Here is a 7,518-nt window from a genome sequence, read left to right on the forward strand (position 1 = left end):
CTTGCATTCTAGAACTTCTTAGACAACATGAGACTGGTAAGTATGGAAACAATAAATGGCACCTTCACATGGAATAACAGGAGAGGGGGAACTGCTCAAGTTGCCTTGAAATTAGACAAATTCATAATCTCGGAGGATCTCCTTCTTTTCGGTCACACTATGTCAGCTTGGATCCTTCCTTTTGGAGGCTCGGACCACTGGCCCATCCAGTTGGAAGCTTCTTTTATTGGAACCCCGAGAAACAGACCTTTCAGGTTCGAAAATGCATGGCTCACTCACCCTAATTTCATCACTAATATTAGAAATTGGTGGGTGGAAGATATGCCCACCCAGGGCACCAAAATGTTCCTCCTGCATCAGAGACTCAAACATATCAAACAAAGGCTCAAAGAATGGAACAAAAATGAGTTTGGAAACATTTTTGAAGCCAAAAGAGAAGTAGAAAGAAAATTACAAGAAACTAATCAAATTCTCATCACGGAAGGATTCACAGAGGAAAGGAAAATACAAGCGAACTCTCTGCAGCAAGAATGGGACAATAGATGTCAGCAGGAGGAAATCTTCTGGAGACAGAAATCTAGAGTAAAATGGATTAAGGAAGGGGAGAGAAATACCATATTCTTTCACAAGTCCACCATGAAACACATGGCTCATAACAGGATCACAAAACTCTTAGATCCACAAGGGAAAGAGTTAAACACTCACAAGGAAATGGATTCTGTTCTGGTACAACATTTTCAAAGCATAGCAGAGGAAACCATCGCAGACAGATCTCAATTCATTAAGAGCTTCACAAAGAACATTCCAAAATTGGTGACCAGGGAAGATAACTATAATCTCAACAGGCCAGTAACGGAGGAAGAGGTCAATGAAGTAATCAAAGAGATGCACAATGGGAAAGCTCTAGGCCCGGATGGATTCAATGTAGACTTCTTCAAAACATGCTGGGAAATAGTCAAATATGACATTCTAGATGTGGTGGAGGACTCGAGAAAATCTAGAATAGTTCTTAGAGCGATTAATGAATCTTTCATAGCATTAATCCCTAAACAGGAAAAAGCCATGACACCAAAAAGATTTAGACCCATAGCTTTATGCAATGTGGTGTACAAAATCATTTCCAAAGTCATTGCTAACAGACTCAAACCTCTACTTCCATCGCTCGTGTCAGAGGAGCAAACCGGATATGTGGAAGGTAGACAAATTCTCAACAATATCATCCAAGCTCACGAAGTGGTGCATTCCCTCAAGACCAATAAGCAAGCAGGGATGATAATATAGCTGGACATAGCAAAAGCTTATGACAAGCTAAGCTGGCCTTACATAAAAGAAATCCTTAAAGCTTACGACTTTGAATACAACTGAATAAAGTGGGTCATGGCCCTGGTTACCACAGCAAGTTGCTCTATCCTTCTCAATGGCTCTCCTTCAAGAACCTTCAGGCCTTCAAGGGGCCTTAGGCAAGGCGATCCTCTTTCCCCTTTCCTCTTCATTCTCATGATGGAAGGATTGGGTAGAATGATCAACTTAGCCAAAGAGGAAGGAAGAATCAAGGGGCTAAAACTCACTCAGAATGGGGACACATTGACTCATCAACAATTTGTGGATGATACTATGCTGCAGGGCACACCCACCGTCAAGGAAGCTAAAGCCTTCAAACAAATCCTGCATGATTTTGCAATGGCCGCTGGCACGGAGGTAAGCCTCACAAAATCAAAAGTTTTCTTTTTCAATATGGATATTTCCATCCAAAGACATCTCTCCAGAATTCTTGGATTTCAAAGAGAGATTCTTCCCTCTAAATATCTGGGAATGCCTCTCACTGACAAACCTCTGAATAAGGAAGTATGGGAGTCAGTTACAAATAAACTGAAGGACAAAGTCAATAACTAGACTAGCATATCTTTGAATTTAGCAGGAAGACTAATTCTTACAAAGGTTGTTCTACAAACCATTCTAGTTTTCATGTTCTCAGCCCTGCCTGCCCCAAAAGGAGTTGTACAGCAAATCAGGAATATTCAAAGAAACTTCCTTTGGGGCAAAGGGGAAGAGAAAAAGAAATGGGCCCTGGTAGCGTGGGAGAAGCTTTGCAAACCCAAAACCCATGGTGGTTTAGGTCTCCACGACCCGGACACCCTAAGCAAAGTCTTGGGGGCAAAACTTTGGTGGAGATGGCTAAAGGAAACCAACAATCCATGGACCAAGCTATGGAAACAAAAGTATGCAATGGATTGGCAGGAAAAGGACCACATTCGGATGTCAGGGCACATTAGGGGTTCTCATATTTGGAACAAGGCTTGGGAGAACAGAGCCTTAGTTCAGAATCATAGTTTCTGGGAGATAAGAAATGGGAATCTTGCCTGGTTCTAGGAGGACAACTGGCAGCAGGAACAAAATCTCTGCAGAGAAGGTCTAGACATCATCAAAAATGACACCCTCAACAAAGGACTAAAAAGGGTAAGGGACTTTTGGGATCAGTCAAGAGAGGAAGGGAAATGGAGAATCTGGAAGGTACCAGAATACAGTCCAGAGACCCCTTTGAAAGCCCAAGCTAAAGTTCTTGAAGAGATTCTGGAAAAGAGGCAAATTTTAACTTCAACCTCGAATGATCTACTAAGGTGGGGTAGAAATAATGAGGGCAACTTCAACCTCAAAGAAGCCAAAAGAATAATCACCGGATTTAACCATTCAAATCCTGACAAGACTTGGAAAAACCTTTGGAGCAACCCTCACTGGATGAAGATCAAACTGTTCATGTGGCTAGTTCAGCATAAAAGGATTTTGACCTGGGAAAATCTTAGAAAAAGAGGTTTTGCAGGTCCTTCTAAATGCCATTTATGTGGTCTGCAGGAAGAGACCATGGATCACATTCTCAACCTTTGCGCGTTCACCTCCTCCATATGGAATTGGGTAGCCTCTATCTTCAACCAAACAGTCAGGAAGGATGATGACATTACTGTAACTTTAAAGAATTGGAGAAAAGACTTCTCGGATAATGAGATAGTCAATGTAGCCTGGACATTGATTCCAGGTTTTTTGATCTGGGATGTGTGGAAAGAACGCAACAACAAGATCTTCAAAGATAAATCTGGTTCAACTCAAGGCATCATGGCTCAGATCCTAAAACAGCTCAAAGAAACAGTTAATGTCTTTCTGAAGCAACCTCCTGAGAAACCCCCTGGTCAAAGGGACACTCACATCCTTGAACAGTTGGGACTTCAGTCTTATGGCCCTTTAGGCACTAAAAAAAAAGCAAGGCACGGATTAGATGGAAAGGCTTTCTAGAAACCCCCTCCCCATGGCTTCCTGAAACTCAACATACATGGAGCCTCAAAAGGGAACCTAGGGGACGCAGGTTACGGGGGAGTCATAAGAGATGCAAAGGGAAATATCAAAGTCATTTTTCATAGTCATTTGGGGGAAGGCTACCAACAACATGGCAGAACTCACGGCCATTAAGCAAGGCCTTGAAATCCTGATGGACTACAATTTACATAATACAATCATAGAGGCCAACTCAGAATTAACGATCAATTCGGTCAAAAGGATAACCACAGGCACAACACCAGAAAAAGTTTCAAATCGCTAGTGACTTTCGAAAGTATTTCATCGAGTTCAATCTCATCTCATAACACTTAGAACTCTGAGCTTTGTTCACGTGCGCAGAGATGCCAATAGAGTGGCGGACATGCTAGCTAATGAAGGGGTGATTTGCGCAAGAGAAAACAAGTGCTGTTGGTGGGAGTTTGTTCAGAATGGACAACTGCGCAAGGACTACAGCACTCTGGCGCACGAAGATAGGGATCATTATCATCACTCCAAGGGGAAACAACCAGCAGAAATCTAAGTTGACGGAAGTCAAGGGTTTAACTAACAAGCAACCCAAGTTTTGGATCTTGCAGAGGAATGGAAGGCAGAGGAGAAAGAGCGCAAGCACAGAAAGTGGATCGGGCGGCGGCATTACCATAAGCGGGTTTTCGGATAAACCTCTGATGCCACTGACCATGTAACACATGTCTCCAGGTGGATTGTAATTACCACCCTCATCGGGCAGGTAATCCTAGTGCTTTTAGTCTGACCGATATCCCTCTCAGCCATTGGATATTGTGGATGCAGATTGACAGCTCTGTTTTGTCGTGCATGTTTTCCACCATTGGGTTGACTCTTGGGTCTCTTTGTCTCTTTTGGTTCCACTCTTTGGATTTGTTGGTTGTAAGGTTTTGTGGGCCCTTAGACGCATTCTTGAGCATGTGGCTCAGTTCCCTAACTTAGGGAGTATGTCAAATGTTTGACATCCTGTATATTATGTATCCTCTTTGTTTCTTAATTTAAATCAAAGGTCTGATTCTTGCTTGAGAAAAAAAAAAATACTGATTCACCCCCCTCTCAGTATTATTTCCAACAAAATCAAGCAACTGAAAGCAAAATGATTTTTTACTACTTACTTTTTGAAAATAAACTAATGAAAAACTCTTTCCAATTCCTATTTTCCTAATAGGTGCACTTCAAGCAATCCCTTCACAAGTAAAGATAATTCTTTTTTCTTTTCAAATGAAAATGCAACTCTAGTCGTCAATGATGCTAACTAATGTAACACATTGATGCAACAAACTAGAATTATGTACTTTTCATGAAATGACAAAATGAATCTTTCATAAAACACTTCAATGAAAAAGTTTTCGAGACAATCAATCCTCAAGCAAATGAAAAGTCACAAAAGATATTTTCTTCTAAACCAATGACGCAATGACTCTATCAAAAACAAGACAAGCAATGTGATCTATGCTGGAAAAGAGACGCTTAAGAAAATGAAACCTTTCAAACTTGTGTGATGGAGATCAAAGCAACAAGAGGACTACAAACGAAATGCAAGGAGTAAATTCACCAATCACTTGACTCACTAAGCTCACAATCAGTTGAATGGATGACAACCTAGATGCCCTAAGGCAATCAAACATCCAAGGACTCAATAAATCAAGTAAAAGGAAGGCAAATCAACAAGCACATAAACCAAACCAAATGAAGCTTTCTAGTCAGGGAGAACATAGCCTAAACAAGCTTAGAGGTAGAAATCGAGAGAGCAACACACACTGGTCGAGATCTACGGAAACCCTAATCTTTACCTACAGGCATCGGCTCGACTGCCAAACTGACAACAAGCACCAGAAGGGGGTCGGCACGAATTTTTATGAGAAATTCGCGCTGATCGGAACGACTGTTAAGAAAATAAGCCCGCTCACTGAGGATGCAAGGAAAAAAAAAAAAAAAAAAATTAAAGGCTAAGACCAAACTTGCTACTGTAAATTTAAGACCTAGAGTAGTAAATTAGGCAAAGCAGATAGGACTAAAGGGAAATGGTGATACTAAAAAAGTTAAAAAAAAAACATGAAATTACAAACAAGTAAACAGAAGGATTGACATCCCCAGTGGAGCCGCCAATTTGTGGTGCAGGTAAATTCTAAGTGCGGACACAAACAATTCCTCTAGCCCGAGACAGCGGGTCTAGCCATAAACAAACAATCTATGGAAGATCTCCTTAGGCTAGAATCAAATAAGAGGACCTACCTCTTAGTACGTTATTCCGCTTGGTGACGATCTTGCTTCCTCACTCCAGCTATCTTCAGTTTCCTTCCTTCGAACACCTGAAACAAGTCAACGACAACAAATAACAAACATGATAACAAAAAAATTTCATTCAGCCTACTTAACAGGTCAAGAAACATTAAGCCATAAATATGTGAGATGAAATTTCATGTAGGAAATCAATCGATAGTTGCATCTATATTAGTTCAAGAAGAGATTATAAATGATGTCTTGACATTTTTGTTCTCCTCCGACATATCTGGGTTCCCACACACTTCTGCTAGCATCTCACGGATAGCCTCAACAATGGCAGTCTCAAGGCTCTTTCCTTTAGTCTTGACACCAAACCAAACTCACAATTATCCCTTAAACACAAGCTAGAAAGCTACAAACTATGGGTAGCTTGTTGACTACTCCAAAATCAAAACTTCAACCAGAACTTAATTAGGACTAAAAGCTAACTTGTTCCTCTTCTCATGGGAGAAGGCCTTATCTCTTGGATTAGTTCCATCCTAATAGGGGAAAGGAGCCCAAACTGACCTCCTCAACTCCATCCGGCCTAACCATTTACTAGACTTCTGTTACGAAGCTTCTAGAGCTGGAAGCTTCGGCTCCATATTTAAAAAACTTTCCAAAAGAGGATCAACGTGACTAAGAAAGGGCTCAGTCGATCCGATCGGTGCTAGGGACAGTTGTAATCCCTGCATATCAGCGCGAGGAGGACACGGGTCATTAGCGCCGGTCTTGTAAACTGGGATAAACAGAAGATTTTTGGGAAATGATGCAAAAGGGAATTGTTCTTCTCATGAAGAGGGACACAATGGGAGTTTCTTCATGATAGGAAAGCATGTCGGGTACACTGTAGAGGTCCTCTAGGATCGTGGACGGGGAGTACAAGGACAGTGACAAAATGTTGTGTAACATGTCCATGTCCAATTCATGCTAGGGAACTTTTGTTGTACACAAAATGCATCCAATAAGTATGCATATATATAGAACCTTGCTTGCTCACCCTTGGGTGGATTCTGAGCCTACGTTAAATGGGCCTTCAATTGTTGAACCAACAGATACGACTAGTTAAACAACCCCCCATCGTTCACCAACTAGTCCAATAAGATTTCTCACCCTTCAGGAAAGGTTTCAGTGCTCTCTTGACCATGGGTTCTTCAAGAAAAGATGACTAAGAGTTGGTAAGCCTTCCTAAGGGACTTTGTCTTATACACATGGGTGGGTGTTTGTCGAAAATTAGATGGCTATTTCACCTAACATTTGACATTGTCTCTTGTGTTCACATAGCTGTGGGTGGCATAGAAGAGTGAGTCCATGCCTCTACTGGCTCAGGAAAGTGATATATTTTTTGAAAGCCTTCTGCCCTGAAGGTGGCAAGCTTTTCCTGTTGGCATTGATCAATGTCAAGGTCTTCTCATCCATATGTGAGACAATCCAACTAATGATATCTACACACGAGAAGGCGAGATACCTACATGAAACCTTGTATAGCCCTAACTGTCAGATGTTGAGATAAACTTGTCTGTCCTCTAAGTCTTTTGAAAAATCATCTTTAATCTGCTGCCATGTCAGTGATGATCCTTTCTCTATAAAAAATTGAGTATTTGCATACACTGGAAAATCAACTGATGTTTGCTCAACTGCTTTCCCAGTACTTCTCTCAGTGGTTTCCTTTGATGCAACTCTCTTAGTTGCCATGGTAACAATGATTGCTGGAGAGATGCTCAACAAATGTTGTACCTTTGGGACAAAGAGGACACTCATGGCAAGAAAATATCAGTTTTAAGCAAAACAACTTATAAGGAAAGTTCAAGTAGCAAAACGGGCACTAGATGGGGAGGCTTGCGCAATTTTTTTTTCTAACAAGAGAGACTAGCTTCCTGTGGGAACTGTGCACTGTGTAGTCCCAGTAGCCAAGGTGAAAGC

Source organism: Pinus tabuliformis, chromosome 3_1 (assembly GCF_031772625.1).
Source record: "Pinus tabuliformis cultivar Carrire ecotype Pingquan chromosome 3_1, CPIR1, whole genome shotgun sequence".
Classification (NCBI taxonomy): domain Eukaryota; kingdom Viridiplantae; phylum Streptophyta; class Pinopsida; order Pinales; family Pinaceae; genus Pinus; species Pinus tabuliformis.